Here is a 24535-nt window from a genome sequence, read left to right on the forward strand (position 1 = left end):
AGCCTGAAACCCAAGAGTGAAGGTGGTTACACCACTACATGCATAGTGCATAGGAGTTTGAAGCACTCCATGCCTTAAAGCCTGGCTCATTGCATGAGTACATGCATACAGACTGAATGATTACAGTACTATAGGGAGAGACGGTGGATGAATTCATAATTGGTTGAGTTCTACTTTAGTGAATGGATTAGTACATGGAGCTGAAAGGGTCACTGTAGGATTGCAAGAGCAACCACAGGGTGTTTGCTGGAGTATATGTATACTGACTGGGAATTGAAGATTTGAAACACAAGTCTGATTCTAGACAAGCAACACTATTAATTACTGTGGAAGGGCTAAAATGATTGCACACATTCCAGAAATGTAAATACTGCATTTTAGGGTACAACCATAACTCATTTTCCAAATACAAAAGCAATAACTGGTTTCTAATTCTATCAAAACCTAAAAAAAGGATTGGTTTTTAAGCAGTTATGTGTCTACAAACACAAAACTTATAAAAATGCTTCTCTCAGAATGATTCCTAAATGCACACAGACTCACTATGTGATTCTAGACAAAATATATTAAACCTTGCATTTTACAAAAACACATTTACTAGTCTTGAAACTGTAAGGTGACTAAACACATTCTATATATATGACTGCTGCATTTTACTATACAATCCTGACTCATGTTGCAAATACATAAGCAATTTGCTGCATTATTGACGCCAACATTACATCAAAAAAGTGACCCAATAGAACAAGAAAGAGGCGCAAGGGGCATGTAAATCTGCCCCAGAGTGTATGCAGCAGTGTATGTATACTGACTGGGGAATTGTAGATTTGAAACACAAGTCTGATTCTAGACAAGCAACACTATTAATTACTCTTGAAGGGATAACATGACTGCACACATTCCAGAAATATAAATACTGCATTTTAGTGTACAACCATGAGTCATTTTGCAAATACAAAAGCAATAACTGGTTTCTAATTCTATCAAAACTTGCAAAAAGGATAGCTTTTTAAGCAGTTATGTGTCTGCAAACACAAAACGTACAAAAATGATTCTCTCAGAATGATTCCTAAATGCACACAGACTGACAGTGTGATTCTAGACAAGAAATATTAGAACTTGCATTTTACCAAAACACATTTACTAGTCTAGAAACGGTAAAGTGACTGCACGCATTCCATGTATATAACTACTACATTTCAGTGCACAACCCTGACTCATTTTGTAAATACATAAGCAATTTGCTGCCTTATTTGCGCTAACATTGTGTCAAAAAAGTGACGCAATGGCAACACAAAGAGGCGCAAGGGGCTTGTAAATCTGCCCCAGAGAGTTTGCAGTCTAATTTTAAACAAGCAACACTATTAACTACTCTAAAACTGTAAAAGTGACTGCACACATTCTACATTTTTTGGTACTGCACTCTACTTTACAAAGCTGACTCACCAAACACATTAACTTACCAAATGCTTTTATCACAATGGTTATCCAAATGCAGACAAACTCAGAATGTGATTCTACACAACTAAACTACTCCTTGCACTTTGGCAGGATAAACACATTACTTTTATTAAAAACAAAATGCACCACATACATCCCCTTACAAGTTAACAACTCACCTTTCAAATTGATTTGTAGATTAAGAAGAATGTCAGTCACACACCAGATGTTCTTATCCAGAATCTCGGTACTTCACTGTTCTTAGCAAAACCAAAAAATGGCAACCTTTCCCTCTCAATCTACACATATATACATGTAAATAACAAATCAAATTGCTTCCCACACAAAATCACTAAGCAAACACACATTTCTATTGGTTGAACATTTGAACCTTTTACAACTGATATAACTTTGAACCCTACCCCCAATTTGCTTTCTGCTGTTACCATAGTAACGGATCATGCAAAACTCAACTGACCACAGAGGTCAAAGTTCAGCACACTGTAAAACACTCCTCCTCAACAACTTTAGACTCTGCATAGGTACCTACTTATAGGTAGCAATAAACACAAAGGCTCTTTTTCAAACCAACCAACATCTAAACACATAAGCTAGATAGATATCTGAAAAAGATTATTATTTTTTTTTAATTCTTGGTTGGATACGCGTACCCGACGCCTTAGAAATCGTGCAGCATACGTGGTAGGATATGCGTATCCAATGCGTGCACACCAGAGGTCGCGCTGAGTGCCGCGCTGGGTACGTGCATCCTAATTTTACCATAAAAAAAGCCCCGGGTAGATGGTAATCACCGGGGCTGGAAGGTCCGTCGCGGACCACCCAGCCTGGGGGGACCCCCAGCCCGGGGGGCCCCCGGGGACTAATTAGCACTAAAGCGGGCTTTGTTTTTTTTATTTATTCACGGGATACACGTATCCTACGCGCAGCCTGTGATTTCTTAAAAAAAAAAAAAAAAAAATTGGTACTTGGGGATCCTTGTAGGACACCCTGAGCAGGCCTAGGGCGTCAAGGTGGTTCTACCCTGCCCTCTTTTTGTGTTTTGCGCCTTTCTTTTTTTTTTTCTTGTGCCTTGGTTCTACCGAAACACAAGATGGCTTCCAACCCTTCCTGGTTTGGAGTGTTGACAGACAGTTGACAGTCAATTAGCATACAGCTCGTGCCCGTAAAGCTACGCCTATGCTCCGCGGAGGATACGCGTACCCTACTTCGTCCATAGATATATCTATGATTTTACTTTTTATTCTCTCAGGAACTACTGGACGATTTACACCATTTACCAAAAAGTGTGATCTGTGAACCAAACTCTAACTTTTTGCCACATTTGGTGTAATTCTGTTCAGCAGTTCTGTCTGTAGCCGCAGCTAAAAGTCCCTATGGAAAATTGCATGGGGAAAACATGTTTTGGGATCCCCTTTTTTTCTCGGCTCCCGCTTGACGAATCATCCCAAAACTTGCAGGATAGAAGCGAAGCGGAGCACCCCATCTTCTTGGAACATTTCGCGAAGATTTGTCGACCAGCACCAAAGTTATTCCAAATAGAATGTTGCGGATTTCCTATGGAAACTAGGTTCTAACTATAACTACCAATTGGCGACCGCCAGTAGGTTATATATATATATATATATATATATATATTTTTTTTTTTTTTTCACTGAAAAAACCATAGGTTTCTGGCACGGTATAGTTAGTTGGACATTTCACTCGAACAAAACCAGTGAAATGTTGCCGTTATAGTTAGCTGACCTAACTATAACTCGTGCCCACGCAATGCACTGCTGATGATGTCACATATTACATCATTCATGACATGGTTAGTGACATCACTGATGACATCACTGATGACATCTCAAATGACATCACTGATGACATCATCCACGTGATAATCTGATGCACCTCCTTATACCCTAATATAACCTTTCATACCCTCACTTTAAAATACAGACTACCATTTTGGAAAATATAGACACACAAATACCAGGTGCACAGAGTTGGTGGCAGCCGAAGAATTTTGGCCGACACGGGCCTCCCGTCTCGTGGCGATGACTTGAGCTGCACTAAGTTAGTGCCACCAGAGCTGAGCGGGTCTGCAGCCTGCGATGATGCGTAGGCCTCGATACGCCATCCTGGCAATCAAGACCCGATTTGAATTGTGAGCTCGGCTGGACCGCGTGTACACCAAAGGCAGCTGGCAGTACAGACATGACTCCTCGGCGCGGTGCAGCAGGATGTGCCGGGGGCCAGGGCCACGGAATCCAGCGACGGCTGAAGAGGTTGCTCCGGCACTTGGTGGGCCCTCTTGGAGACATGCCAGTGGCGGCAGGTGAGCATTGAGGTCTGGGTGCGCAGGGTCGGGCAATCATCGCTTGCGAAAGATGTAGGAATCAGGCACACTTTCTGAGAAGTTTGCGACAACATTAGTGTACCGGCCCCACTGGTCCAGTTTTGCCTGTACATTGTTGGAATGCGTGTGGTTTCTTTTACGGTGATTCTGTGCAGTGTTGGCAGCTGGCACAAGTAGTACATGTGTGCAGTCAATTGCCCCAAACACATGCAGGAAGCCTGCTATGGCGTGGTTACCTTGCTTGGTCTCCAGCTCTTCCTGCCCAGTGTGGGTGAATAGAACATGCAGGCGTATCAAGCTGAAATGAACCGTGATACTTACAGGTATGATAAATCCTGCATAATAAAACCATACCAGAAGTTTGTGTGGTTGTACCTTCCTTCGAAGGTTATGACCATGCGAACTTCTGTTACGGTCATTTTGTGCAAGATTGATCATACCTGTAAGGATTCCGGTTTGTCCAAGTGCAGTACATTGTACCATATTACGTATGTGACCATTTTTTTTTCCTCATTCCACCAAAAGCTGTGCAAATTAACTTTCTCAACCCATTCCGTCGTGGGCGCCCCAGGGCTGACGTTCTTGCATTAGCCTGGGCTGACCCGCCCTGCCCCTTTATTCCGAGGCCTGGTGTAATCATAGGACTTGCAGGGCCTTAGACCAGCCTCATTTCTCTTCCCCATTCCAACAAGGGATCCCACACCGTGCTATTTACATTTTGCTCCAAACCAGATTCTAACCGCGCAGTGCTCAATGCCGCCCGTAGCCAGCTTTCATATAAAGGTGGGCTAGCATCCTTCCATAGTTTGCATATCTCCCTGCGCGCAATTATAATAAGACTAAAAAATAACGCAACTTGTGCCCGCCTTAATAAACTAAAAAGATCAGTGTCCATCCCAAAAACAACTTCAACTAAATTCACGGTCCCTTGTACCTTAAAAATGCCCTCCAGGGCCTTCTCAACCATAGACCAGAAGGGACCCAGGAAAGGGCAATCATATAAAACATGTATGTCATCTGCTTCCACTAGCCCACATCTTGAACAAGATGGAGGGGGAGTCACAAACTTCGCGATCTTTTCTGGCGTGTAATAAAGCCTGTTAATGGTAAAATAATGGTTCTTCTTCAGGGAGGCTGATCTAACATATTTGTACAAAATATGGAGAGATCTATCATAAAGAGCAGCTGATGCCTCTTCCATCCTAGAGGAATTCCAGATTTGATACATTGGGGGGGCCTCAGATTCCTCCTCCTCCAACATTTTTCTATACCAAAATCCCAGAAGGAGTACCCTATCTTCAGTCTCAAGAACTCCCATGGGAGAACCCCATCTGATGTTACTATGTCTGACCATACTGTTATGCCTGCTCTCCTGATGGGGAGAGAGAGACTATCGCCAAAACATGTCGGCAGACCCGGTGAGTCCCAGATTGGAGCGAGATCTGAATAATACTTTATGCCCCTTCTCCCCTTAACTCTAGACCATACTGAAAGTGCATGTTTCAATACCTTAAGACGCACCTTTTTGTAAAACTTTGGTGCGCCAAATTTATAGAGGAAACCAGGCCCGCCACCCTCTTGTTCCACCATTGTATTCAATATCCGCCCCCAGTTGGAATCGCCGGGGCTGGTAAGGAGGCATCGAATGTTTTTCAGTTGAAAAGAAAAAGCATACCAAAGGATGTCAGGAAGCGCAAGGCCTCCCTTCATCAGTCTTCTTTTTAACTTTTTCCACGAGATCCTGGAGTTTTTGTTTGCCCAAATAAAGCTACCTATTTTCACCTGGATTCTGGCCAAAACTTTATGTGGAAAGGTCAGTGGTATCATATTAAAGATGTATGTCAGTTTCTGTAAAATTACCATTTTAACCAAATTAACACGACCATAGAATGTAAGCTGGAGGTTCTGCCATCTCAGCAAAAGATGGTCGATATCCTTAGCCACCTTCGTTATGTTGGTCTGTGTTATAGTATTAAGGTCCGGTCTTATTATTATACCTAGGTATCTAAACTGACTACTTCGAGCTCCCTCCCAATTATCTACCCCCCAGCACAATATTTCAGTTATTTATCATGTACCCGGAGTATTTACCAAAATTTTTCATTATCTCTTCCACTCTAGGAAAGACCTCGGCGGGATTACTTGCATAGATAAGCAAGTCATCAGCGTACAAATAGTTTCTCCGCCTTGGAAAAACAAGACTCTGTACAGGAGGAAGTAAATAAGGTGAAGGAGGATGATGGCCCTCAAATAATCGGGGAGGGCGCACATACAAGCACCACTCCATTAATAGCGCTTAATCCTGTTTCTCTGGCAGATATTTTGTTGGGAATAAAGGAGGATATGGGATAGAGATTTGAAGAGATGGGGAAAAGATTTACAATCTCAGAGACCAATCAGGTTGCTATCCAGGCATCCTGTGAGGTGCTGGCCCAGAAGGTGGAGGAGGTTTCATCACGGACAGAGGTCCTAGAAGCGGAGTTGCCCAGGATTAAGGCGGCATTAAGTACTACTTCAGCCCACATGGACAAGCTGGCACAGCAAAATCGAGAGATGAAAGATGACATCGAGAGGCTCGAAAATCACGCCAGAAAGAACAATTTAAAACTTCTGAATGTTCCCGAAGATATTGAAGGTGGAGACATTAAGACATTTGTGGTGGCACTACTTAAAACTACAATCCTGAAGGACTCCACCGATGGTGACTCGGTCCTTCTAGCTGATATCCAGAGGGCCCACAGGGACCCATATAGACGGAACCCAGAGAGAGAGCGCCCCAGAAAGATTCTGGTGAACTTTCTGACATACTCTACTAAAGAAAGGATTCTGTTCATGGCATTAAAAACCGGTGCCATGAAGTCAACTTCGTTCTCTAGACCATTCTCCTTCACAATTCGTTCGGACATTTCACATACAACTGCCACTAAGCAGTGGGAGATGGGCAAGAGACTTGCAACATTTAACTCTTTAGGAGCCCGCACCCAGATGAAATTCCCCGCATCACTCCGCATAATGTGGAATAACCACATGTACAATATACGGCAGATAGAAGAGGCAGATTCCCTTATCGAAAATATTAGGACAGGCAGTAAAGGGGGTGGTGGTGAGGGTGCAGAATAGATTCGGCAGTAGACTTGGATGAGGCAGGGGCCTATAAGTAAAGGATTTAGTATATTCGAAACATTTGGCCTTTTTCTAAAGTAGACTTATTAGTCTAGATCATAGACACACTTGGCAGGAAGTAGTGTTCACTGCCATCAGGCAAATTTAGTTTGAAATCAATAATCTATTAAACTTAACATACACAGAGGGGGGGGGGGCATCCGTCTCAGGGCATATGCTCGAGAAGAAAAGGAGGGCTCCCCAAGGGGGGTGGGAGGAGACACGGGTGGGGGCTAAGGGGGAGGAGGGAAGCACGGGTGGGGCTGCAAGGGGAGAAAAGAAAAAAAATAGTCCTCATTTTAACAAATTTCTCAGAGACTTCCCAATGAGCAGATTGGGGTACAGTCGGTTAGCCAAGGGGGGAAGGATGAACACTATAAATGGCCCATATCAAAGTATTTTTCATTTTGTGGAATGTAAATGGGCTTCGGTGTCATAGGAGAAGGAGACTGATAATGAGTTTCTTGGAGCAATCTCTGGCTAAAGTCATCCTCCTTCAGGAAACCCACCTAAGTGCTACTGAAAGTAAAGAGATCTTCGGAAAAATAAGGATGGATAGGTGCATTTTGTTGTTCTGGGCAGACTGGAGTAAATAAGGGCGTTGCAATTTTGATTAAGGCCGGGACCAGGGGGGTCTATAAAGTCAATATCTACAGACCACTCAGGGAGATGGGTTCTGGCGCAAGCCGATTTTAGTTGTAGCGAACAGACTATTGTTTCCTATTACGGCCCAAATATAGATGATCCTACCTGGTTACTCAAAGTTCAGTCCAACATAACAGGGATCACCTCTCCTGTGATTATAGGGGGGGACTTTAACGTTCTTCTCGATCCCCGACAGGATTGATCTAATTATAGTCAGCATGTTACCACTCCGCGCTCCAGACGAGCCTTGGTTAATATGATGCATGAGGTGGGCCTCATTGACCTCTGGAGAATTAAGGGGGGGGGCGGCTGTTAGGGTTTGTGCACAGCAAAGAGCATGTCCCCTCTCATTGCACTAGTGGTCTCTGTAATAGCTCTCTTTAAACATACTATTGAAAGCCTTTCTTGTTATCGCAGCCCCTCCCTAAGACTTCTGTGTATGTTGCTCAATATATTCACAAGTTTGGACATTGCTGTCTTATTTGCACATTGGACCTTGCTTTTACCACGGCTAATTTAGAGCACTCCTCCCTAGGCCATGTGTTACTTCAATTCATTAGCATAATAACTGAAGCTCTGCACACCTGCTTGTGAGAACCACACCCAGTTCTTCGAACCACACCAAGTTCATGGAACCACACCCAGCCCTGTCTATAAAAGGCTGCCCCTGAGCCTCACCCAGTGCTTGTGCTCATCTAACTCCTACTTACCTGAGAACAGATCCTTCGGCGCTGGCACTCCTGCTCTCTCCAGACCTTCATTGGCTTCAACGGGCGCATCTGCTGGCTCTTTCTTCTTCCGGTTTCCGGCTCCTTCTTGCCTCAGCCCCTCTTCTGTCCACTGCAATCGACCTGCAAAAGAGAAAGAGGACAAGCTTAGACTGATCAGTATCCCTTTTTAGCAACAAGTAAGTGCAAAACTTTTTATTACCTGAAAGAACTTTGTCGGCGATTTCTGGATTCATGTAAAGACAATTTGGAACAAGATATCTCCCACGAACTTTGTGCTTCAAACCCTTTGTTACAAAAATACTTTGTGGAACTTTGTGAAATAAACATTGTTTTACATGGAACATTTGAAGAATCGAACAGAGGAAACCATTAACAGCAAGGCAAACAGTAAATCAAGGCCTTGCACAAATAACCTGCTCTATTTTGATGTAAAAGTACAGTATTTGTTTTATAAAAAGTCTGGAAATGTGTGAAAAGTGAGTTTGCTATTAAGAATTTAGGCTTTAGTTATATTAAGGTGAATGTTAGATGTTGGTAATTCTGATAATGATATTCGTTTGATTTTACAGAAGTTTTACAGTAATAGAAAGCACATCCCAGAACAGTAACACATTCCAAACCTGGAAGCTAAAGACCAGGATCCAAGAGGTACTTTTAGAAGAGAATTTCTAAATAGATTAAGGGTTAGTCAGGAACACATTTAGGGATAGGTTGCACTTATCTGTTCTTTGTTTATGTTTCATTAGGCACCAGTTTCTACAGAAGTCAGAGAGGGCCGCAGATTTTAGCAGCACTTCTACAGTGGAAACGCAAGAACGGTGTTGTCTCTCTTTTTTTATTTTATCCACTTCCCCCCTTCCCTTGAGCTTCTGGTTCTTAGTGCACTGTTTAAAACTAGTGTGCTGGAACAAGCAGTTTCAGGGTGGGGTTGGACTGTCTTCAGCCTCCATCAGAACTGAATAGAAACTCAGGTGAGCTGGGCTTTGACAGAAGCACAAGCCTTTAAAATATTCAGTACTGTTGGACGATGAATGCCGGGGAAGAAACAGAGGGCATTGATGCCACAGATATGGCGCAGGCCCTAAACGAGGACTTCTGACACTAAGGAGTTAGGCCCTTAACCATGAAGTCAGCTGGACCATCAATTAAATGTGTACAAAAAAATTGCCAACTTCACCTTACTTGACACCTCCCAATTGAGGAAAACAAACCAGTATTACTATATGGTCTGTTTGGTATATTTACTTAATAACTTTTTGCTTTTTATTTCATTATATTCAAAAAAGTTTAGGTACAAAAAAGACACTTAAATACATTCAACAATTCCAACATAAATTTTCAAAGCAAATTACATTCCACATTGCATATATAAACACCACATAAATTACATTACATATATAAACACCATATTCATTTGGATCAACAATTAGACTCACATAAATGATATCTAACTAAACAAAGGACAAAGTGAACATTTAGATACTATTATTAAACAAGTAGCAAATTAATGCATATTAAATTTGTCAAAGTCATTAAATGTGCTGCAAATTAATGCATTCCTGATTCAAAAGCCGAGGACTTGGCCCATAATGAATCAGTGTCTGGCATCTTGCAACATATGCAAGAGGAAATAGAGAAATTAAAGTTGGAAAACACCTTTTTAAAACAGGATTTAAGCAGGTATAAACCTAGGGAATCCCAGTGGAACACAGCTTTTACGCCTTTGTTTAAAACCTCCTCAGAGACAGGGGCGCGAGCAAAACATACAACTTTCCCTCCCCCAGCTGAGGTTACTGTTAATGTTCCTAATGCTGTGCCTTTAGCAGCACCTGAACGTTTTCATGGAGATAGTAACAAATTCCATGTTTTTATCAAATCAATGTCAATTACACTTCGTTTGTAAACCACAACAGTTCCCTACTGATGCTACGAAAGTGGCATTCGTCTTGTCTTATTTGGGCGGTACAGCAGCCAATTGTTCAATTCCTTTCGTGGATAGAGATGATCCCATCCTCCATAATTGGAATCAATTTAAACGTACTATGACCAGCCTTTTTGCAAAACACACTTTTATGCAGGCAAGTGATAATGAGCTTTTAAATCTTAAACAAGGTAACAAGGATTTATTGACCTATCTCACTAGTTTTAATCGTTTACTCACCGAGACACGTTGGCCAGAAGAAAACCGTGTCTCCCTTTTTTATAAAGGTTTGAGAGACGAGTTAAAAGAAGCGCTGGCTCATATCGTTGATTTGCCAGAAGACTATTCTGACTTTGTAGATTTAGTCGTGAAATTGGAACACAGACTAGGAGAAAGAAAGGGAGATAAATCCAAACTGGAATCGCGGTTAACTTTTATTAGACATGAGAAGAAAGACACAGATAATAAACTCCCTGAACCTGAGCCTATGCAGTAGGAACACTCAGAGGTCCACTCACGTCAGAGGAAAAAGAAAGAAGGAGAAAACTTCAGTTATGTTTATATTGTGGCAAGGCAGGACATTTTGCCAGAGAATGTCCAGTAAAACCTAAAACTTCATAAAAGGGTACTGTTTCCTCTATCTCCTCAACTGAGTCGGGAAACGATTAAGTTCGACAAGGGGGGAGGTTACTTGTTCGAGAAAACATACTAATCAAACCTCTAATTCTGCAGCCTTCATGGTACCGCACATACCTAGACATTTCATAATTCAGATCTTTTTATTTGTTACTACCCAAGTTAGACATTCTCTCCCTGTCCTACTGGATTCAGGAGCAACAGGAAATTTTGTGGATAATAAGTTAGCTAACACATTAGGTCTTCCTATTTGCCTAAAGCCTTGTCCAGAAGCAGTATGTGCAGTGGATGGGTCAAAATTGACCTCTGAATTAATCACAAACAAACAAGTTCCCTTGTCATGGTCTGTCTAAACGGGCACACAGAGATGATTAGCTTTGATCTGATAGATACCCCTAATTTTGGCTTGATTCGTGGGGTACCCTGGTTAACAACTCATAACCCAAAAATTGATTGGGTGAATAGAACAGTTACTTTGGATTCCTCATTCTGTATAACCAATTGCTATTAAGAAGCAGGTACAGAACAGAGCACAGTAATACACTGTGCTAGTGTTACATAAGACGAACCAAGTCTCCCTCCTGAATATTCTGACTTTAAAGACGTTTTTGATCCAGTGAAGGCTAGTGTGTTGCCCCCACATGGGTCATATGACTGCCGTATAGATCTTATCCCAGGGGCCCCAATACCTAATAACAGAGTATATGCTTTGACTGACGAAGAGACCAAATATTTAAGAACCTACCTAGACGACCTACTACAGTCTGGGTTCATCCGACATTCCACATCTCCGGTGTCATCTCCACTTTTTTTTATTCCGAAGCCACTTTTTTTTATTCCGAAGCCAGATAAATCTCTGCGCGCATGTATCGACTATAGAGGACTAAATAAGGCTACAATAAAAAATAAATATCCTCTTCCTCTAATACCTGTGTTGTTGGATCAATTAAGACATTCTACTGTATACACTAAACAAGATATGCGGGGAGCTTACCACCTGGCCTGAATAAAAGAGGGAGATGAGTGGAAGACAGCTTTCAAGACAAAGTTTGGTCTATTTGAGTACACAGTAATGCCCTTTGGGTTGTGTAATGCCCCTGCGGCCTTTCAATTCTTTATAAATGAGATCCTACACGAATTCATGGACGTTTGTGTCATAGTATACATAGATGACATCCTAATTTACTCTAAGAACCCGGAAGAACGTACCCAACATGTTCATGCAGTATTATCAAAGTTAAAAGAAAATCATCTCTTTGCTAAACTAGAAAAATGTACTTTTAATGTCAGCAAAGTGGACTTTTTAGGATACTGCCTGTCACCTCAAGGAATAATTATGGATGAAAAGAAAATTAGTGCTATTACTGATTGGCCAGAACCATCATCTGTGAAGGATGTTCAGAAATTTCTGGGTTTCGCCAATTTTTATAGGAGGTTTATTTCTCATTTTGCAGACATTGCAGCCCCAATAACCACCTTGTTGCAGAAAGGGCAACGATGTCTTTGGTCTGATGAGGTGGCACAAGCCTTTCAACTTCTGAAACAAAAGTTCACTTCAGCCCCAATTCTGAAACATCCTGATCCTGACTTGCCATTTTTTGTTGAAGCGGATGCTTCACAAGTAGCTTTAGGAGGAGTTCTCTCTCAACGAGGTGCAGTAGATGGCCAATTACATCCTAAAGCCTTCTATTCCAAAAAGTTATTACCAGCTGAACAAAATTACACTGTGGCTGAAAGAGAACTATTAGCTATCAAAGTAGCCTTTTCTGAATGGAGGCACCATTTAATGGGAGCCAAGAACCCTGTTACCATCTTTTCTGACCATAAGAACCTCCAGTTTTTTGGATCACTAAAAGCATTAACTCCACGTCAGATGCGCTCGTTATTTTTTTTTAGTACATTTGACTTCGTTATAACCTATAGACCAGGTGCAAAACAGATTCAATCTGATGTGTTATCTAGATACGGACATACCTCAGACATGAAACAAGACAAAATAGGAGAACCCATTATTCCTCCCCAAAATCTTTTGGCACCAGTACAACAGAAGGATTTCATCACAGATCTATATAATGCACACATGCAAATAGCACCTCAAGATTGGTTAAAGGATTCCCATAACTCAATACAACGAGGTTTATTGTATCACGACAACATGCTGTTAGTGCCCACCACAGAATTACAAACACAGGTGATAATTTGGCATCACGCCTCACTGTTGGCAGGTCATCCTGGCTGGGTAAAAACCCTGGAAAATGTGCGGAAACACTTTTGGTGGGATAATATGAGTAAGGACATTAAGCAATTTGTCCCCACCTGTCCAGTTTGTGCAAGACATAAATCTTCTCATAAGGCCCCTGACGGCTTGTTAATACCAATGCCATCACCCAAACAACCTTGGCACACTGTGAGTGTAGACTTTATTGTAGGTTTACCACCAGTAAAATCCTTCAGAACAGTGTTAGTGATAGTGGATTTTTTGTCTAAAATGGCCTATTTTGTACCATTACGGAAATTGCCAACTGCGGCAGAATTTGCCGATATTTTCATAAGAGAAACTGTGCGTTTACATGGTTTGCCAAGTAAAGTGGTGTCAGACCGAGGTAGCCAGTTCAACTCTAGATTTTGGAAAAAATTATGCGAAAAACTGAAAATAGATGTGGCATTATCTACTGCTTTCCATCCAGAAACAGATAGACAAACTGAACGACTGAACCAAACCTTACTTCAAATGCTACGTTGTTTATTGGCTGATTGTTCTAGTGAATGGTTGGAAGCTCTCCCTGTAGCGGAGTTTGTTTATAATAATACTGAGCATGCAGCTCTACTTTGCTCACCATTCTATTTCATGCAGGGGTATCATCCGAGAGCTATACCCATTTTATTAGAAGATTCCCTGTTGCCTACAGTAACAGATAGACTAACAAGATTAGGTGACATACAAGACAAGGCCAGGAAACATTTATTAAAGTACAAAGAAAGAATGAAAAGACAGGAAGACAAACACAGATCTGAGGCCCCAATGTATAAAATTGGTGACAAAGTATGGCTCTCCACAAACAACCTAAATATAGAGGGATCCCGAAAGCTGCAACCACGTTTCATTGGACCCTTTAGTATAACTGCCATAGTAAACCCGGTAACAGTAAAATTGGACTTACCAAAAGAATACCCAGTACATGCTACATTCCATGTGTCCTTGCTTAAGCCGTACAACCCAAATACCCGACCCGAACCACCACCTCCACCCATACCAATTAAGGGAAATCTAGAATATGAAGTGAAAAGCATAAAAGACGCAAAAAGAATTCATGGAAGTCTGTTTTATTTAGTAGAATGGAAAGGATATGACGAAACTGAGAATTCATGGGAACCAGCGTCCTATGTACATGCCCCACGCTTGATTAGACAGTTTTATCTAAAAAATCCAGGGAAACCCCGTCCAGTAGGAGGGCCTTTGAGGGGGGCGACTGTTAGGGTTTGTGCACAGCAAAGAGCATGTCGCCTCTCATTGCACTAGTGGTCTCTGTAATAGCTCTCTTTAAACATACTATTGAAAGCCTTTCTTGTTATCGCAGCCCCTCCCTAAGACTTCTGTGTATGTTGCTCAATGTATTCACAAGTTTGGACATTGCTGTCTTGTTTGCACATTGGACCTTGCTTTTACCAAGGCTAATTTAGAGCACTCCTCCCTAGGCCATGTGTTACTTCAACTCATTAGCATAATAACTGAAGCTCTGCACACCTGCTTGTGAGAACCACACCCAGTTCTTGGAACCACACCCAGCTCTTGGAACCACACCCAGCCCTGTCTATAAAAGGCAGCCCCTGAGCCTCACCCAGTGCTTGTGCTCGTCTACCTCCCACTTACCTGAGAACAGATCCTTCGGCACTGGCACTCCTGCTCTCTCCAGACCTTCATTGGCTTCAACGGGCGCGGCTGCTGGCTGTTCCTTCTTCGGGTTTCCGTCTCCTTCTTGCCTCAGCCCCTCTTCTGTCCACTGCAATCGACCTGCAAAAGAGAAAGAGGATTAGTATCCCTTTTCAGCAACAAGTAAGTGCAAAACTTTTTATTACCTGAATGAACTTTGTCGGCGAATGCTGGATTCATGTAAAGACAATTTGGAACAAGATATCTCCCACGAACTTTGTGCTTCAAACCCTTTGTTACAAGAATACTTTGTGAAATAAACATTGTTTTAGTTGGAACTTTTGAAGAATCGAACAGAGGAAACCATTGACAGCAAGGCAAACAGTAAATCAAGGACTTGCACAAATTACCTGCTGTATTTTGATGTAAAAGTACAGTATTTGTTTTATAAAAAGTCTGGAAATGTGTGAAAAGTGAGTTTGCTATTAAGAATTTAGGCTTTAGTTATATTAAGGTGAATGTTAGATGTTGGTAATGCTGATAATGATATTCGTTTGATTTTACAGAAGTTTTACAGTAATAGAAAGAACATCCCAGAACAGTAAGACATTCCAAACCTGGAAGCTAAAGACCAGGATCCAAGAGGTACTTCTAGAAGAGAATTTCTAAATAGATTAAGGGTTAGTCAGGAACACATTTAGGGATAGGTTGCACTTATCTGTTCTTTGTTTATGTTTCATTAAGCACCAGTTTCTACAGAAGTCAGAGAGGGCCGCAGATTTTAGAAGCACTTCTACAGTGGAAACGCAAGAACGGTGTTCTCTCTCTTTTTTTTATTTTATCCACTTCCCCCCCTTCCCTTGAGCTTCTGGTTCTTAGTGCACTGTTTAAAACTAGTGTGCTGGAACAAGCAGTTTCAGGGTGGGGTCGGACTGTCTTCAACCTCCATCAGAACTGAACAGAAACTCAGGTGAGCTGGGCGTTGACAGCGGCATCTGGTTGTACGCATTTCAGCAAAAAACATGGGCATGCCTCAAGACTAGACTATGTCTTGATAGACAGGCTGTGGCTAGAGGCCATGCATGATATCAAAATACTCCCCACCATTCTTTCAGATCATGCCCCTATTATATTTACATCTTTGATTGGGAGTATAAGTCGAATTCCTAGCCCCAGATGGACTCTAAAAAGGGCCGTTCTTCTCAATCATGATATAGTCGATGCAGTCATCAACGCAACTAATAACTATTTCTCAGATAATGCCGGTTCTGCCTCTATCGAGTTTGTCTGGGATGCGTATAAGGCCTATGTTAGAGGTCAGATCCATAGCCTCACTAGTTCCATCAGCAAGGAGGAGGCATTGAAATTTAAAAACCTGGAAGGTAAAATCTCTTTGTTAGAGAATAAAAGACACACTGTCAATACTGACAATTTGCCACAGGTTTTAGATGACTTAGAACGCCTGCGGCTGGAATATCGTGGGTTGTTGGATTTAAAAGTGAAGGCACAATGGGCTGTACACGCAATGGACAACTACGAATATGGAGAAAAGGCAGGGGCTATCCTGGCCAGTAAAATTAGAGCGGACCGGGTCAGGAATAATATAAACAGTCTAATTATTGATGATCAGGGAACTATATCATGCCATCAGGAGGATATGGAAAAGCATTTACTCTTATTGTTCTCTAAACTATATGATGAGGAAGAGCACTCACCAGACTCAGGTAACACCTTACGGTGGTTGGAGTGCAAGGCTCTGCCTAGACTAACAGATCAAGGTCGAGATATCCTTAACAGCCCCTTTACTGAGGAAGAAATCGGCATGTATATTAAAAACATAAAGAACAATAAAGCGGCTGGCCCCGACGCCCTCTCCGGAGAGCTGTATAAAGTACTACAAGATATCCTGGTGCCACGACTTTGTGAATTGCTCAACTACGTCTACAGTCCGGTGGGTAGGACACCTCCCTCATGGAAGGAGTCCACAATTGTGCTAATATTAAAACCGGGAAAGGATCCCCTTAAGGCAGATTCTTTCAGGCCTATCTCCCTGCTAAACGCGGACTATAAGATCTTTACAAGCGTTTTGGCAGGGAGACTGGCAAAGCTAATTCCGCAACTTATTACTTCTGATCAAAAGGGTTTTGTGCCTGGAAGATATATACATGATTTAACCCTTCAGCTGATCGGAAGTATAGATTTAGCGGAGACGCGGTCGGAACCCTTGGCAGTGGCTGCTTATGACGCTGCGAAGGCTTTCGACCGTGTCAGCTGGGGCTTCATGTGGGATGTACTGAGCACGATGGGCTTCGGTACAGCCTTCATTCAGACACTGAGGGGATGCTATGAGGGCGCATCCGCCACAATATTATTAAATGTCATTTTGACATCATGCTTTAGTGTAAGGAGAGGAACTAGGCAGGGGTGTCCCATCTCGCCCCTCCTATTTGACCTCTACATTGAGCCTCTGGCACAAGCGTTGCGGTTGGATGATCAGGTTACACCCTTCATTGCTGGAGATTTTAGTTGTAAGGTGGCATTATATGCTGATGACTTGCTAATCTATACAAGTAATCCCGCCGAGGTCTTTCCTAGAGTGGAAGAGATAATGAAAGATTTTGGTACGTATGTGACCATTACTAACGTTTGACCATTGTCTTCACTTATCCAACAGATTTCTGAGTAGTGAGTATTGGGATTTACAGGACGATCTACAGTTATTTCGATCCACAAGTTGCCCTATTAATGCTCCCCATTGGGAATGTCACTCGTTGTTTGATGTTTTTGTGTTGTTAATTTATGTTTTTCTAATAAAGTACTGTTTTTCCACTACTGTTGACTACTAGACTTCCTAACCTGGCGCACCCCCTTTTCAGTGACTACAATCTTGGATCTAGAGCACAGAGGCGTCAAGCAACGGCTGGGTTTGGGGTTGTTTGTGCAGGAATACTATGAATTGGGACAAGCGGGTGGTGCAGATACAGGGGCCGTACGTTGTTTTTATGGAAATGCATCCAAGACGTGTGAGGAAGTTTAATAGGGCTGGCTGTGAGACTCCTCCGACTCTGGCAGTTGTTTGTTAGAAAGTACCAGAGGCCAGCAGGTGCAGCACAGCCAGCAGCTTTGTCTGCGGAAGGATGTTAATTGTCTGCTGTGTTGGTACCATCAGCCCGTGAGCAAAGTGGCAGTGTGCACCAACTAGAGAATGGGGCGATAATTCTTTCACCGCTTTTGCTGCACTAAAGTGCTGATAACTCAATGATAAGTCCCCACTATTGGGTTGTAGGTTGACTCTAAGAAGAGCCCTTGTGTTTATTAGGACTTTGTTGTAGCTACATGCGAATCACTAGAAAAAAGATGAAAAAACAAGAAAAGTGGGCAGGGTACAAACACCCTAGGCCTGCTCAGGGGATCCCACAAAAACAACCATGGTCCAAAAATTATATATATATATTTATTTATTTTAAAGCGTCTGGGTGTCCGAATCCGGATGAAAAAATAAAAAAACTATGGGGTGTATTCTCAAGGACTTATTGCCAAGTTATCGGCACTTTAGTGCAGCAAAAGTGGCAAAAGATTTATCTTTCCATTCTCAACCTGGTGCAAACTGCAGATATCGCCAGTTTTCCGCAAAAAACATCGCCACGAATGAGAGCGACAACTAACGCTAATGATATGCGGAGTAGACGTTCCCGTGCAAAAAAAACACGAAAACACTAATTCCCAATATTTTCAACGACCAGCCAAATCTGCGATGCGATCCAAAAACAGGCGATAAGCTGCGTTAGCAGTAAGAATTTAACATCTTCCTTTTACTGGTGTAAAGCAGGACAACTACCTACAGTATGAAAGGGAGCCCAGCCCAGAGCCACATCTGATGCCAACACATGTCATAGAGCTACTGATCATGCAGCTCAGACACCCAAGAAGGCCACAACACCCACCGCCACCACCCCCAGGACCTCCCCCAGGACCACCCCCACTACTACCACCAAGGCAGCGCAGAACAGGACAGGGGACCTTCTGAAAACTGCATAGCCCCTCAGCCACACAATAGCTGAATGTTGGGAGAGGTGGAAACCAGGTATGTGTGAAGGAGGCAAGTCACCCATGAATAAGAATGCACACAATGCCAAGTGTAGCGGTGATGTTCTGGACAGACCTTACTATGCAGAGCATAGACCGCTTCATGTGGAAATTTACTGCTGGTGCTTGTAGTTTGTGGACAGTGGACGCAACCATGTTACCTCAGGCAGTGGGGAAGATCTCAGTCATGTAGCTGTGTCCCCCCCGTAAGTGGAAGCGGTGTGGGATGGTGCCACGTACGTCACTCCAGCATAGGAGTGTGAATAAATAGGCCGGGGCTCTGGGCGTGGTTCACTTCTAAGAAGGCCAATGCATCTGCCAGAGCAGTGGACCTCACCCTGCCATGAGGCCGCTGACGTGACCGCCGGCCTCCTCGACACAGGCCCCCTGCGAACCCAACGTCACAGCACCGCAGAGTTATGTCTGTACAGACTACTGCCTTCGATGTACACTGTGGACAGCAGGGCTCACAATTCAGATCGAGTTGCGACTGCAGATGACGCAGTCCAGTAGGCAACAGACATTGCTACCAGTGCGGACCGCCCGCACCACGCATCATCGCTGGCGGCGCACACGCTGAATGCTTCTGATGCCACTAACTGTGCAGCTTGACTCAATGCCCCATGCCTGTGGGCCTTTGCTGACCGCTGCCTCCGGCCTACACTGCGGTCAGCAGGGGTCACAATTCAAATTCAGTCTTGATTCATTAATTTCGGAGTCCAATAGGCAATTAGCTACAATAACGTCCCTGAAACCTACATATTTCGACAATGTATTCCATACATATTTCAGCTTTTGTTCCATACGCCTTCACTGCGGTCAGCAGTGTTCACTATTCAAATTCGGTCTTGATTTATTAATTGCAGAGTGTCTTGTACTCTAGGTCCTCGGATTTTTTCAAGAGGAAGTGACAAAAAGCATTCCTCGATGGCTGTGCTGACTACTGCCTTTGATCTACACTGCGTACAGCAGGGCTCACAATTCAGAACAAGTCGCCATTGCAGATGACACAGTCCAGTAGGCAACAGACATTGCTCCCAGTGCCGCCCGCCTGCAACAACGCACCATCGCTGGCTACGCACACGCTGAATGCTTCTGATGCCACTAACTCAGTGCACCACAAGTCACCGCCACATGGTCTTATTGAGGCAGAATTCGTTAGGCAAAAGACATTGCTCCCAGTGCGGTCCGCCGGAACCACGTATCATCGCTGGCTGCGCACACACTGAGCGCCACTGTTGCCACTAATGCGGTGCACCACAAGTCAACACCACATGGTTGTGGGCCCTTGATGACTACTGCCTCCAGCCTACACTGCAGTCAGCAGGTCTCACACATATCCAATCCAATCCTGTCCTGGAATGACACGCCATCTTAGCTGGCTGCGCACACGCTGAGCTCTTCAAGTGTCACTAACTATGCACATAACAACTCATGGACCCTTTATTATTCGTGCTGTAGACACCGGGCGCAACAATGTCACCTCAGGCAGCAGGAATATTCCAAAGGAACATTAACAATTTCTTCACATGAGCATGCTCATCTCTGGTGCCCCTACCTCGGGGCACCACAACTCATGGACCCTTTATGATAGAATCTTTTGTGTATGATTTCAGACCTGCTGCCCTTGCCTCAGTGCACCACAAGTCATGAACCCTTTATGATAGAGTCTTTTGTGTGTTATTTCAGATGTGGTGCCCCTACCTTGGTGCACCACAAGTCATTGACCCTTTATGATTGAATCTCTGTGTGTAATCCGATAATAACTGTTATGGTTGTTTCCGGCACCAACCATTCCCTGATGGCTGGCTTACACTCACCCCACATGCATCCAGCACAGACTTCACTAGACATATGACCCTGGTAATAAAAAGGGGCTGAGCGCACGTGCCCGTAGCCAGTTCCACTATCTATCTAATTGTGTCCATGTGTTCATTATGTATGCATGATGACCCTGGACCCTACCACATTACATTGTGCTGTTGACTGCACACGCAACCATGTTACCTCTGGCAGTGGGGAAGACCTCGGTTATGTAACTTTGTCTGGGTCATTCTATGAGGAGTGCATATGTAGAGACTGGATGATTAGAGTACTGCAAGGAGAGTGTATGGTGAAGTTATGAGTTCTTGGGGATTGGCTGAGTGATTGGATAAGTACATATGTTGGCTCCAATTGGCTGCCAACCAGTGGCAACCCCAGCGGAGCATCAGGATTGCAAACCAAGCCTCGGGAGATCCAACGCTACCCACGGAGAGTGAGTAGGCACCTTGCCAGTTCCTGAGGCACCCGCCTTCTTTGCTACGGGATCCCCAAAGCCTTTGCTCTAGTACCCTGGGTTCCCGCCTACTAAAATCTCGCCCACTGGCTGGCAGAAATACCACATGGATCCCTGGAAAACTGAGTCCAGGAGCTTGGAATTCTCATTGTGGTATACTGTATTCTAATTGAGTTAATACCCTCCCAGGTCGTTGATCTCTGGATCAAGGAATTCTGACTGTTGAATCCCAGAGTCCCTTCCACTGGATCCCCTAAAGCAAGCTGCTGGGTCCATGGAGCACTGCTAAAAAAAGGCCCAGAGTCCTGTCTGCAAGATATTCCTAGGCCTACAGCTAGATCATTGACATACGGCGGATAGAATCTACGGAATTCTATAAGTGGATTGGGCAGTATGCCAGTCAGGGGCGCAACTAGAGCCAGATTTCGGGGGAGGCTGATACATTTTTTTGGGGGGGGCTAATTCTTTCAGTCCAGTCCAGGGGCTTTTGGAAAGGGTGAAAACAACAAAGCCTCATTAACAGGTAAATGGTTGTTTAAAGACCTGTGATGTACTCGGGTGCCGCGCTGAGAGTCGCACACACAACGCATTCACACTAGGGGGTCGCGCTGAGAGCCACGCACCCAGTGCGTACACACTAGGGGGCCATGATGAGCACCGCGATAGGATCACTACTCTAAACTTTTGTAAAAAAAAATGGTCCACTTCCATTAATTTATATTCACCCCGAGGACCCCATTCCCCAGGGCATGCCCAATTCTTGAATGTTTTTATTAATCATTAGGAAGGGGCCGCATGGTCCCCCTTCCCTTGTTCACTTCTGGCCCTGGGCACCCCATCCCCCGGGGCCGGCCTCTTCATTGGGAACCATGGGGGGTACCCTGATGCCTGGCCCTGGCCCACCCGGGGGCTCATTTAAATGAAGTGGGGGAGCCCCACTTCATTTTTTTGAAACTTTTTTCATCTGGATTCACGCACCCAGCGTGCATTCGTACGTTTAAAAAAAAGAATCATAATTTTTTGGGCCTCCTGAGCAGGAAATTAACATGGAGAAAACGCTTTTTGGACCCCCCTTTTTTCTCAGCCCCCGCTTGACGAATCACCCCCACACTTTCAGGATAGGAGCTAACCTGGATAGACCTTTTTTGGGAGAATTTCGCGAAGATTCGTCAAACAACACAAAAGTTATTAGCAAATCAAAATCGCTTTTTCTATGGAAACTAGGTTCTAACTATAACCACCCACTGGCGATCACCAGTAGGTTAGATATATATATACATATATTACCTACTGGCGGTCGCCAGTAGGTAGTTATAGTTAGGACCTAGTTTCCATAGGAAATCCGCAACATTCTATTGGGAATAACTTTGGCCCTGGTGGACGAATGTTTGCGAATTTCTCAAAGAAGATGGCTAGGTCCGCTGCGCTAATTCTGTGAAAGTTTGGGGGGGATTCGTCAAGTGGGGGCTTAGATAAAAGGGGGGTCCCAAAACGTGTTTTTCCCATGTTATTTTCCATGGGACGTTTAGACACCGCTACAGCTCGAACGGCTGAATGGATTTATAAGAAATTTGGTAGAAAGGTAGAGTGTTGCTTAAATGGTGTAAATCCGTTTAGTAGTTGCTGAGAAAATTAAAGTTGAAATCAGTTATATATCTGTAGGCGCGCACGGGTGCGCGCACCTATGCGGGTGTGCGCGAGCGGCATTGTGATTTGCTGTTTAACGTCTGTCAACATTCGATTCGGAGGAAATCAGGAAGTGTTGTCCGCCATTTTGTTAGTGCGAGTGAATATATAATACAGAACAAAGGGTTAGTACATGGAAAGGGGAGAAGGTAGAGATTGTCTGGCCGGGTAGGTTTTCTCAGGGGGTGTAGTATGGACCCTGAACGCAAAAAGATATTTTTTTTGTGAAAAAAGTTGCGGGGTGCGCGCACCCGGTGGCGCACCCCTATTTACAAGACTGTGAAAAACTATAGTGGAGAGAATGCAAAGGGAGTAGGGTGGAGACTGTTTGATTTCGTAGGTTTATTGAGGGGTTTATTAAGGATGCCGAAAGTCTAAAAGTAGCTTTTTTTTGCAAAAAAGTTACGTGGTGCGCGCACCCGGTCGCACACAGCGAACAAATACCATAAAGAAAGATGGAGATAAATTACAAGTTTGAGTGTTTAGATGTAAGGTGGCTCTTAAAAGAGCCCTTGCATTAATTGAGTTTTTCTGCACTTATCAGTAAGTTCCGATGCAGAGTCTCATGTTACAGAGGAAAATTCTATTTCCCTCATCCGTGAAATGAACACCATCTCTCCGATAGATGCCTTCCATGTTGAAACGCAGGTTGTTGTTGTATATAGAACCCATGTTATATTCTCTGAGGAAAGCAGAAACAGATTTATTTACATGTTTCCTTGCTTTCTCAATTTGTGGACAACGTTGATTGGACCAATTCCATTTTTGTCTTTGGCATATATTTGAATACACCAAGACAGTTCGAGGAAAAAGTGACATCAATTGACGAAAGGTGTCTTTTAGAAGCATTTCCAGACCTACCCCTGTTAATGTGCCTAGATCATTTCCACCACAGTGCACAATTATCAGGTTAGGTTCAGGGAGATGCATAAAAGTTTTCACCAATGGTATCAATTGGTTACATCTTAATCCTCTTTGGCGAATCCACGTAATTTGCACATTTGGTAAGTCAAGGTTAGAAATTCGTCTGTTTGCAGCATATTTTTCACTCCAGTGAATATAACTGTGTCCTACAAGCCAAACCTTAATTTTCAAGGCAGATGCAGTAGTACTCCGATGGGTTCTTGAAGTGGAATGGCAAGTAGATGGTGAAAGTCACGATAAAAAAGTGTATGAGGTGTGGTGTTGATCAAAAACTGAAAATGATTGGTTGATTGTTATACCTCAAGATTGAAGACTACGTTGTATGTTACTGTTTTTTTAAAACGAAATCTTCTATTGGTTGTGGAAAAAAAGAAATGTAAAAAAACAGTGGATAGGCAGGTGTGTTTGCAGGGAATTGCGCCTTATTGCTTTGATTTAGAACGTTGAGATATGAACTTTTGACCTGTGCCTTCAGCCAGGTGCAGAATGAGCTGTTACCATGGTAACAGCCAGAGAAGGCAGGGGGTGAAGGGTGACCGTTATGTGACTTTGAAAATATTGAAAGGATAACCAACTGAAATGTTAATTTGATTATGAAATTGTGCGGGAACAAATTTGATTGGTTGGAGAGACATATATGAGTGTGTATTGACAGGAAATCTATGCCATTATTCTTTGGTTGCAGTGATAGAAGTATTATTGAGAGCTCCGTCAAACGGCTATCGTTTTGCTACTATCATTGTTCTACATCTTATAAAGCATTGGTAAAGGTGAGTGTATAACTGTTTGTTTT

This window comes from Lissotriton helveticus, chromosome 8, assembly GCF_964261635.1.
Source record: "Lissotriton helveticus chromosome 8, aLisHel1.1, whole genome shotgun sequence".
NCBI classification, from domain to species: domain Eukaryota; kingdom Metazoa; phylum Chordata; class Amphibia; order Caudata; family Salamandridae; genus Lissotriton; species Lissotriton helveticus.